A 12,122-nucleotide genomic window follows, 5' to 3' on the forward strand; every position below is an offset into this window, starting at 1 on the left:
GGTATTAAGCCCATTGCTTGCCCTGCACCTAGTGGCCGCTTGGAAGATTTGCATCGCCTCTGGTGGCACTCTGATTTTGAATTCACTCCAGGGTCTACTACTGTCCGTCCTCTGCAACCATGGCCATTTGGCCTGCATGGCCATGTTCATCCACCTCAAGTTAGGCACACCTAGCCCTCCTGCCCATTTTGGGGTATACACGGTCTCCCATGCGACCGCACAATTGCCCCCATTAGCCTCCGCTCTCCGGCACCATAGAAAACCTTGACAAATCTTGTTCATGGCCGTTAGGGTTTTGGCAGGAAGGTCCAAAGCCATCATCGCATGGATGGGCATCGCACACAGGACCGAAAGCACCAAAGTGAGCCTACCACTCTTCGGCATAAGATCCGCCTTCCACCTTGGCAAATAGTTTGCCATATGATCCACCAGGTATTGAAGCTGAGCCGCTGATTGTTTCCTTAGAGACAGGGGCAGCCAAAGATATTTGACAGGGAAAGATCCAACCGGACATCCCAGCTGCTGACTCACGAAGGCAATGCTCTGCTCCGAACACCATATCGGCAGCGCAGCTGATTTGCTCATGTTAATGTGTAGGCCCGATGCCTCTTCAAATAGGTCAAAGATGCATTTGCAGATAGCAAGATCCATAGGCTCTGGCTTGGTAAATAAGACCACATCATCCGCAAAAATTGAGATCATTTTCTTCAACCCTGTTGTCGCCAACGGCTGCAAGAACCCACACTAGGCAGCCCACTCAAAGAGCCGATGCAGTGGCTCCATAGTGAGAATGAAAAGCATTGGTGAGACGGGATCACCCTACCGCAAGCCCTTGCAGTTGTATATAGTTTCACCCAGGTCACCATTCACCATGATTCGTGTTGTGGACGTAGCTAGGATTCCACACACCCATGATCTCCACTTGGCGCCAAAGTCGAGCTGTTCCATGACCTCCAAAAGAAAAGGCCATTGGACAGAGCCGAAAGATTTTGAGATATCCAGCTTCAGGAGCACAATAGAGTTTTTCAGAGCATGCAAGCACCTGGCCATGCTCTGAACTAGCATGAAATTGTCGTGCAGCGATCTACCTCTGACAAAAGCGCTTTGATGATTCCCTACCAAGTTTGGCAGCTCCACCACGAGCCTAGAAGCAAGCACCTTCTCAAAGATCTTGACTGCCCCATGAACCAGGTTTATGGGCCGGAAATCCCCCACATCTAAAGCACCCTCCTTCTTCGGTAAAAGGGACACAAGGGATTTATTGATTGTCGCCAACCCTCTCACATCACCATTGTAGAAGCATGTCATTGCTGCCATGAAATCCTCCCTTATGATATGCCAACATGTGGCATAGAAACGGCTCATGAATCCGTCCGGCCCTGGTGCTTTATCCGGAGGCATGGACTTAATCACCTTCTCCACTTCCTCCATGGAAAAGGGCTCCTCAAGGTGTGCAAGGTCCAACCATGGTAATCCTAGAGCCTCCAAGTTAAGAGCGTGCCTCCTTATTTCACAGGACCCGAAAGCCTCATCATAATAATCATCCACTGCAGCTGCCACGCTATCCTGGCCCGTGTATATATTCCCATTATGCCGCACCATTCTGATGGTGTTTTTCCTCTGCCGATGACTTGCTTGTTGGTGGAACAACCTAGTATTGCCATCCCCATCTCGCAGCTGAAGCAACCTCGACCTCTGCTGAGCAATAGATCGTTCAAGAGAGCACAAGCCCAACAACTTCCTTTTCAAGCACTTACGAAGCCCCATCTCAGCCTCAGTTAGTTGACGATCATCCATGGTGATATCCAAGTGATTTATCACTTCCAATGCAATGCGTATTTGCAGCTTCACATTGCCAATCCATTTATCACTCCACCTCTGGAGAGCCATGGCCGTGGCTTTCAACTTGTCATGCAATGTGAGGTAAGCGTTTGATGCCACCGGGACCGAGTTCCACGCTGCTTGCACCGTATCCATGAAACCATCTGCCTTCACCCAAAACGATTCGAACTTGAACCTCCTATGCGTGTGCACCTCCATATTCATGTCCGGCATCAACGGGCAGTGGTCCGAGATGGTAGTTCCCAAAGCCGAGAGGAAACACGTGGGAAATGCCTCATCCCATTCATTGTACATGAAATCATGATCAATCTTCTCGAGCATTGCATGTTGTCTTTCATTCGACCACATATAGTGCCTACCATTTAGGTACAGCTCCTTCAACTCCAGCATATTAAGTTTTGCCCGAAATCTATCCATCATTCTGTGGTTTATCGATGCATTGCTCTTGTCCTCCTGATTGACCAGCAAGTTGAAGTCACCGGCCACGAGCCACGGGCCAGCATGTAGGTCTCTGATATCCACCAGTTCTTGAAGGAAGTCCACCTTCTCCCTCTCATCATTAGGGCCATAAACACATGTGAGCCACCACTCCTGTTCACCCCCTGTCTTGACGATCGCCGTTAGTGTGTTTTCTGTATAGTGCGGGTTTGAAAGTTGGGTTACTGAGTCATCCCATGCCACCAGGATTCCTCCACGAGTCCCAGCCACCAGCAAGTAGAAAAATTGCCCAAATTTATTACCAAGGCACTATTGTACAACTGACAGTGATACATCTTGTAACTTAGTTTCTTGCAAGCACACAATGGCCGGATTCACCGACGCGACCACTTGATACACTGCATTCCTACGAGCCGGAGCATTTAGGCCCCGGACATTCCACACAATCACATTGAGGGGTTGTGCATTCATTGATCACACACTACCAAGCCACCCAACCTCTCGTGGGCGAGCTACGCTGCAGCATCCGCTGCCTCCTCCATGAGCGGCATAGCCGGCGACTCCCAACCAAACAACGCCAACACAGCGACAATGTGTGCGTCCGAGAGGGGGCGGGAGAATAAGTCGACGTACATTCAAAGGGCTTCCTCAGAGATCACCTCCCCCGCATGCGCGAGACACAACTTACGAATGAGAACTTGCCGCTGTTTGGTGGTCGCATGCTTCGCAATCACTACAAAAAAGACACATCCGTGACATTTTGGGCCGAACGAATTTTTTTTCTGTCATACATATGACACTTCTATGACGATAATTGTGACAAAACCCGGTATCATCATAGATGTGGCGGGCTCCTACTTCTATGACAAAAAATCATGACAGAAAATGGGCTTTTCGTCCTGGGCGGGCTGGAGACGCAGCTGCATGACATTCTTTGGGCCTTCCATGACGGAAAAACCCGTGGTAGAAGCGAGGGGGAGGAAAATTTTGGGGAGTTCCCGGTTACGGTGGGAGGTCGGGGGCCGAGCGACGCGCGTTTCTCTCGTACACGTACGTGTGTGTGTGCGAGGCGTTGGCTCTAACTGAACCCGAGCGAGGCGTTGGGCTCTAACTGAACCCGAGCGATTGCACTGCAGGCTACGCGTTACTGAACCCGAGCGATCGATGGCTGTTAACTGAACCCGATTGAGCGATTCCTTCGCTACTGCTGCTAACTGAAGCCGATCGATTGGATGAACAGTGAGCGTTGCGGGGGTGGGGGTGGATGAACAGTGAGCGGTGGCGTTGCATCTGGATGAACAGGACCCCGTGGTGTGGAGGGTTGGATGAACAGTAGACGATGGAGGGGTGCCCGTGGAGGGGTGGTTGAACAGGACCCCGTGGTGCGAAGGGCTGGATGAATAGTAGACGGTGGAGGGGTGGTTGAACAGTAGCCGGTGGAGTAGCGCCCGGTGGAGGCTGGATGAATAGGAGCCCGTGGAGGCTGGAGGAGGTCGACGGTAGCCCGTGGAGGCTGGAGGAGGTCGACGGTGGAGATGAACAGTATCCCGTGGAGTCCCGTTTTGCGGTATGCCACACCCCTCCCGATGAACAGGACCCCCGTTTCGACCGTAGCGCTCCAACACAAGTCCGTTTCATCCGTTTTGCGGTACGCCACACCCCTCCCGATTAACAGGACCCTCGTTTCGACCGTAGGCGGTCTATTTCATCCGTTTTACGGTACGCCACACCCCTCCCGATCAACAGGACCCTGTTCGGAACGTAGGAGGTCTGTTTCCTCTGTTGTGCGGTACGCCATGCCTCGTTTCCATTGCCTGTTCCGTCCAAGCCCTCCCGATGAACACGACCACGCATTCCGTTTCGACCCAGCCGGTTGGCTCCCCATGAACACGACGACGACGATGTTTTTCCGTTCCGACCCAGCCATGTACGTATGCACGAGTAGGCGTTCGAGACCCTGCCCGTATGTACGTTCGTGGCCGTATTTTCTTTCTTGCACCCTGGCCGCTGTACGTACGTGTACATGCTACGTGTGCGCCTCTACTACGACACGTGCGCGCCTCTACTATGACACGTGCGCGCCTCTACATCGACCAGTATGTACGTACACGTTTGCGACCAGAATGACAACGCTACGTACGCTTCGACCAGGTGGGTACCGACTGTCAGGCACTTCCTTGCCTGTGAAGATGTAGCTGGTGGGTCCCAGTAGTCAGGGGGGCGAATCGTCATTTTTTTTGCCTGGACGCACTTCCTTGCGTGCGAAGATGTAGCTGGTGGGTCCCAGCAGTCAAAGGGAAACATTTTTTCGAGAAATACGGTGGCCTGTCTGGTGGGTCCCTGCTGTCAGGTGGAGGAATAATTATTTTGCACGTAATAAGGAGGCACTTCCTTGCTACGGCCGTGGACCCAGCTGTCAGCCTCTCCACGTACAGTCCACGTCCGATGGAAGCCGTTCCTCGACCACGTTGACCACGCCGCACCGAGAGCACCAGGGTGGTGGACGATGGTGAGGCCTAGGAAGGGGACGACGCAGAGCCGGGGAAGACGCGACAGTGGATGCCCACGCGTAGAGGAGTACGAGGGTTCCCTGGTTCGCTGCAGTGTGAGGCTGCCGTCGCTGCAGAATAACACTATAATAGGGGGTGTGGGTGAGTAGAGGGATGGCCTGGCCAGCGGTGGGAGTAGTAGGGGGCGATGAGGCCTCCGCCGCATCGCAGCCGGCCACGGGATGCAGGAGCACGAGGCACGAACGGCGCTGGTTTGGGCGGCTGGAGCAAGAAGACCAGAGGTTGAAGAAGCACTACGGCCGTTGGATGGACATCATACAGTCACTGGAGCTAGAATCGTGCATATTGACTAAGTTGACAAAGCCCTCCGTCCCCGTCAACATAGTAGGCCCACAAGTCAGCCTGCCACTATACTGGGTCCCAGCTAACAGGGGGAGTATTCATTTTTTTTGTGCGTAATAAGGAGGCATTTCCTTGCGTGCGAATATATAGCTGGTGGGTCCGATCTGTCAGCGGTGGTAATGTTTTTTTCGCGAAATACAAAGGCCCTTTCGGTGGGTCCCCGATGTGAGGTGGAGGAATCATTATTTTGCGCGTAATAAGGAGGCATTTCCTTGCGTGCGGCCGTGGACCCAGCTGTCAGCCTCTCCATGTATAGTCCACTTCAGATGCATGTCGGTTGTTGACCACGTTTCCAGGCCGCGCCGAGAGCACCGGGGTGGTGGATGATGGCGAGGCCTAGCAAGGGAACAACACAGAGGCAGGGAAGACTCGGCAGTTGTTTCCCACGCAGAGGGGAGTACGATTGTACGAGGGTTTACTGGTTCGTCTTCCCTCGCCGGAGAATAACAGCAGGTGTGGGTGAGTAGAGGGATGGCTAGGCCAACGATGGGAGTACGGTGAGGCGGTGAGGCTTGCGCGGCAGCACAGCCGACCGCGGGGAGGAGGGAGCAGGCAGTCCCGTCGGCGCTTGTTTGAGCGGCTGGAGCAGGAAGAGCAGAGATTGAAGAAGCACGACAGCCGTTGGATGAACATCGTACGGTCACTAGAGCTAGAATCGTTCATATTGACTAAGTTGACAAAGCCCTCTGTCCCCGCCAACTTAGTAGGCCCACAAGTCAGGCTCCCACCATGGTGGGTCCCAGCTAGCAGGGGGAGTATTCATTTTTCTATGCGTAATAAGGAGGCACTTCCGGTGGGTCCGAGCTGACAGCGGGGGGAACATTTTTTCACGAAATACGGTGGTCTGTCCGGTGGGTCCCAGCAGTCAGGGGCAAACATTTTTTTCGTGTAATACGGTGGCCCGTCCGGTGGGTCCCAACAGTTAGGGGGGCAACATTTTTGCCGCGAAATACTGGTGGCCCGTCCGGTGGGTCCCTGCTGTTAGGTGGAGGAATAATTATTTTGCGCGTAATAAGGAGGCACTTCCTTGCGGCTGTCGTGGACCCAGCTGTCAACCTCTCCACGTACAGTACTCTTCCGATGGAAGTCGGTTGTTGACCACATTGACCACGCCGCACCGAGAGAACCACGGCGGTGGACGACGGCGAGGCCTAGGAAGGGGACGACGCGGAGCCGGGGAAGACGCGGCAGTGGATGCCCACGCGGAGATGAGTACGGGGGTTCACTGGTTCGGCTGCGGTGTGAGGCTGCCGTCGCCGCAGAATAACAGGGGGAGTGGGTGAGTGGAGGGATGGCCTAGCCAGCAGTGGGAGTAGTATGGGGACAGTGAGGCCTCCGTGGCAGCACAGCCGGCCACGGGAGGCAGGAGCATGCGACACGACCGGCGCTGCTTTGGGCGGCTGGGGCAAGAAGACCAAAGGTTAAAGAAGCACTATGGCCGTTGGATGGACATCGTTGACCACGCCGCGCCGAGAGCACCAGGGCGGTGGACGACGGCGAGGCCTATGAAGGGAACGACACGGAGCCGGGGAAGACACAACAGTGGCTGCCCACGCGGTGGAGAGTACGAGGGTTGACTGGTTCGGCTGCCGTCGCCGGAAAATAACAGGAGGTGTGGGTGAGTAGAGGGATAGACAGGCCAGGGATGCGAGTATGATGGGGGCGTGAGGCCTGCCCAGCAGCACTGCCGGCCATGGGAGGCGGGAACAGGTGGTTTCAACGGTGCTGGTTTGGGCGGCTGGGGCAGGAAGATCAGAGACTGAAGAAGCATGATTGTCGTTAGATTGACATCTAACGGTCTGACACTGGTAGAGTCGATTGTTGACTAAGTTTTTTTTAAAAGCCTTGTGTATGCATGAACTTAGTAGGCCCACAAGTCAGCCTCCAAATCTGTGGCAGACAACATAAAGCCCATTTGCTATTTTTTATAATTTGCAACCCATTGGCTAATTCTTAAGTAATTTATTACAGCCCATTTTCTGCCCAGGACCACGGTCAAAAATTTCAACCTTATTTTGCATATTTCGGTGGAGTCCAAACTGTTGTAATCCCGAAATGATAAACATTTTTTGAAGAACTTATTGATTTGCCAAAAAAATTGTTTTATTTTTGTAAGCAAATAAGACGTGGGACAATTGAGTTGGTTTAAGGGAAAACCAGTGGTAAAAAAATCAGCGCTGGGTGGGAAAAAACAACAAAAATAAGGATGAAAATATGAAAAGAGAATTTTATGTGTTTTCAATATAATGACATGTATATGAATTAGTAAAACTATAGGTAGAGATTAGAAAACGGATGTAGGACATGCGTTTCAAGAGGAAAATAAAACTGGGCTGTGTGTTTGATTCAGTAAAAAATACTGCCTACGGATATTGTAAGACAAAATATAACTAACGCTGGCGGGCCAGAGGCTAGTAGATACCTGCTGGATCTTTGTGCCCCGTTGTCGTCATGAGCTGGGCCTGTTAAAAACAAAACCAACCCTGGGCAGTCTACAGCCCAGTTGGAACTTGCTCGACTTGAAAAAACAATATACATGCTCAATAAACGAGAGAATTCTGCAAGTATAGACTGATAACTGGGATGCAGCATGGATATTGTTTTTTTATTGTGATAATAAGTGCATGCACTTGTTTCGAAAAAAATTGGAGAACTGGGAATTTGAACGGTGGGTGCTTATGCTACCCATCAAATAAAAATCAGGTGCCTGAGAATTCGTTTCGAAACAAATGATTTAGCTTTATATCCATGTTGACCCTCGGCATGATGGTTGGAAGCAAATGCAAGTTCATACCAAAAGATCGTTAACAACAATACCAACTTGCGGACGACAAGGCAGTACAACTACCAATACCAAACTAACTTATAATCTTTTTACTCCTGGCCCTAGTGTTCGTCTGGTAGAAAATCTTGCAGAGGACCAGCTCCCGCTCCTTCTCTTGCTCCAGGTCCCCGAGGTGGTACTGGTGCATCACCCGGTTGGTCCTCTGCTGGTCGAAGTTCTTGTTGGTGTGCAGCACCAGAACCTTTTTTGCTGCCCGTCTGCCGGCCGTTGGCCATCACCGACAAGGTATTGCCGGTCTTGTGCCACATCGCGTGCATGCCACACTCCGACTATATCTTGCGACGCGTCCACGTGCCCCTTTTGAACGCCCTGGAATTGCGCTGGAAGAAATGCTTCCTTAGGCCACTCAGTGTGATACCTGCAGTATTGTGGAATACAGGTTTTAGTGTACCTAGTTGGCATTTTCATAACATCTTTGGCATGTTGCAGTCACTTGTTTCACTTTTTATTAACTGTCAAATTGTAATTGCTTCACCAGGTCTGCGTCTAAAAAGAAAAATAGAGCTATAAACAAAGGAATATGTTTGTGCAAGTAGACGGCCGATTGGTGTCTTACCTAGAAGTTTCTCAGGTTGGGTGTAGCATATGTCGTGCTCGCTGTCGATGGTTGGTATGAACAAATCGATGAGAGACTGAAATCTTGCGCTGTCAGCACTCACTTTGGCCTCAAGGTGCTCAATCAGCTCCTAATCCGTGGGATCGAACTTGACGCCAGCCGGCAGCACCGGTCAATCCTTCTTCGACTTGCATCGGTAATTCCAGTTATATGGTACTCAATGTATGATCAATCGACTGATTTAAGTGAATGATGAAAGATTTCGACAGATAAGTGGTACTCCAAATCTGAAGTCCAGATACCCGAACACGCCACCGGGATTCTTGTGTCACCTCACGCGCAGCGTGTTGTCACGTCAATTCAATGTGTGGACATGATGAATAATTTGACCGACGTATACTAGTACTGCTACTGTACTACTTACTAGTCGTATTTAGTGTCACAATTTATACATAGGTTTAACTAACAAGTACGCACTTGAAGCCTAACTGATATATATGGCTTCTGCACAGCATCTCCATCATCATTATCAGTACATCCTATGCAGGTGAGTTAGGATGCACTTGATCCCAGGAAGGTATCTATCCTTCAAACCAGAGGAGTGCTTCAAACTAACAATAGTACATAATATCCAACAAAAGAGGGTCGTGCTACAGCAGCAGAATACATGGCTCAGTCTAGATATCAGCACGAATCAAGTTGTGCATATTTGCTGTTGGCATGAACCACATCGCCGCATGTCGGGTTTGCAAAAGCCATCCATCGCATGGAAGCTTGATGCCTTTCACACACTAAAGATTATTTGGCAACAAGTTGTGTCGATGAATCTCTGGATATGGTGATTCATGAAACCCATGGCATGATGTGTAAACACAGCCCCCCTCGCGAATGGAAGTTGCATAGCACAGTAATCATCGCTGGTGATATGATCGATGATTGGTTGGATGATCGGATAATTGAGCCCGAGGAACAAGGAGTGGTTGTCGAGGCTGTAAACCCGCCTCTAGTTGAATACGCCTGGCCCAATGGAGCTGGGATCTTTCTCGAACACGAAGCAGCCATAGCCATCAATGTCACGAACGCCCCACGCATTGTACTGCATGTGCTTTGATGTAATGGTTTGGTCAATTTGGTACGTGCGAATGAGCATCAAATGACCGCTGTCAGCTGAACGAGCGATAAACCACCACCCATCGGCTGGTATGATTCCAGGTCCTGGAATCATGAAGGCCAGCACATTTGCGTCTGCTGCAACAATTCAAATTGGAGACCAAAAGGACAAAAATAAACAATCATGTTCAGAGTATGTGTGGAATTAAGATTATTATAACAGTGACACATATCATAGACAGAGAATTGCAATGCTGTGGTCATAATCATACCCCAAGTTAAAAAAATAAGCCAATGACTTTCATATTCTAGCAACATGTCATGGTTCAAACATCATGTAACAATGAGAGGAAAATAGCTATGACAGCGCCTACTCATATTCTACCATAGCACTTACTACTACTGTTCTCATATCAACTCTAAGCAATAACATGTGTTTTTATAAAAATCTTGTAAACGAGAGAAACATATAGCAATCATGATGTTATGCTCATAATATGTATTCTAACAATCATTAGATGCCAATTGTTCTCATATCAACTCTAACAATAACATGCGTGGTCATAAAAATCTAGGAAATGAGAGGAACATATAGCAATGATGTGGTTATAGACATGCTATGCATTCTAAATTTGTAATAAATGAACAGGCAGTCGTATTCATAAGGTAAAGATGAGATGCGATAGAACAATTACACAATGATAGATTCCACCAGTATAGGCAGCCAATCTGTGCGTCGACCGCGTAAACGATGCCATCGTTCACTATAGCATCAGACAGAAATGTTGCCTCAACAGGATTGATGATGAGCCATAACCATGTATGGCGACCGGATTCCAGATAGACTAATCCCATGTTGAACAAGGCAATGAGCTTGTAATCCATGTAGTCTTCTGATGGTGTGGGCACTTCACAGATTACAACTTTTTGCAAACAGAGGTCGAGCCAAAAGCTTGATGCGTCTCGTGCATAGTAGGCAGGAGTGTCCGGCGGGCCACGAGGCTCGATGGCGGCGGTATCCAACGATGGAAGGGTGATCTCTCGCTGGGTGTAGATATCCATGAGACGCCACGGACTACCGGTGTGGTGGATGAGGATGATCCAGTTGGCCTTCATGCCCGCCCAGTAGTGGCCGCACATGAAGGACAGGTGGACGGGTAGTGGTAGCATGTCGGGGGGCACCACGAAAACCTCCGTAGGATCGTCAAGTCGGTGTCTGGGCCACCTGCGAGGATCAGGCATCAGCAAGCAGGGTGTCTTGAAAAGAGCCGGCCGGTTGAAGACGAGTAGACGGTACAAAGACACCGAGCATGCGGCCAGACGGACGGTGCTGAGTAGGTCCATACGACTACAGATCTGCTCCAAGAGAACATCGGGGAGGGAATTCCAATCGCGGCTCTGCGTGTCAGTTGGTTCTGCCATTGGGGTTTTCGGTGCCTGCGAGCCAGCGGGGAAGTGGATTCGTGCGGGCGAGCAAAGAAGCTTCTCCTCGTGTGGCCGAGCAGTGAGCGGGGGGATATGGTACACGCGAGCTACCAAGGAAGATGGTGCGGGCGGGCGAGCAGTGAGCGGGGGTAAATGGTGTGCGACCGACGATGGGGAAGAGAGGAGGAAGAAGAAGAGAGGAGGAAGAAGAGTGGAAGACGGGAAAGAAAGTGCATTAAATCTCAATTCTACTAGTACTACTACTAGGATATAGGCACCATCCTTCGGAGTGTAAATAGTTACACCGATGACATGTGGGTCTACCACAAGAGGGCCCATATGTCAGTTAATGGAGGACAGAGGTGCGTAGGCGTATTTGCCGAAGCGTGCTCTACTGGCAAACATGATGGCAGTACTGGGTAAGGCTGATTTAGTAACACCAACATGCTGGTTCAACTTATTAATTACGTGTCCCATCTGCTCCAGTGTGTATTGTCACTTCACTACGAAGACTAGTTGAATAGTTCTCTCTGACCAAGACGGGGAATAATGGATCGCGAGGACTTCCTTTCTACAGTATCCCTATGCCTCTACGCTCACTTCACTCATTTTGCTCCGTACCTAGTCACTTTTTGAAATATGTAGAAAGACAAATACTTCGTATTTGGGAACAGAGGGAGGCTTTTACTCCGTACTATTTGGGAACAGAGGGATTATCACCATATGGAGGGAACAGAGGAAGCTTGAAATATGAACATGTCAATGGGAGGGAGTAAGCCCCATGCATGCATGCATGCAACATGCAACACTCACACGTACACATGGGTGCACGCAACACTCACACACCCATGCGGCACACAGCACACGACGCAACACACATGCTCACGCTCAAGTGCTCAACCTACTCCCTACGTCCGTGAAAGACTGTACATTTAGAGATTTACACATTGACCAGGGCATAATTAACGCCCAAAAGTAGCAGACTTATGTGTGC

This window comes from Triticum aestivum, chromosome 1B (genome assembly GCF_018294505.1).
Source record: "Triticum aestivum cultivar Chinese Spring chromosome 1B, IWGSC CS RefSeq v2.1, whole genome shotgun sequence".
In the NCBI taxonomy this organism is placed as follows: Eukaryota; Viridiplantae; Streptophyta; class Magnoliopsida; order Poales; family Poaceae; genus Triticum; species Triticum aestivum.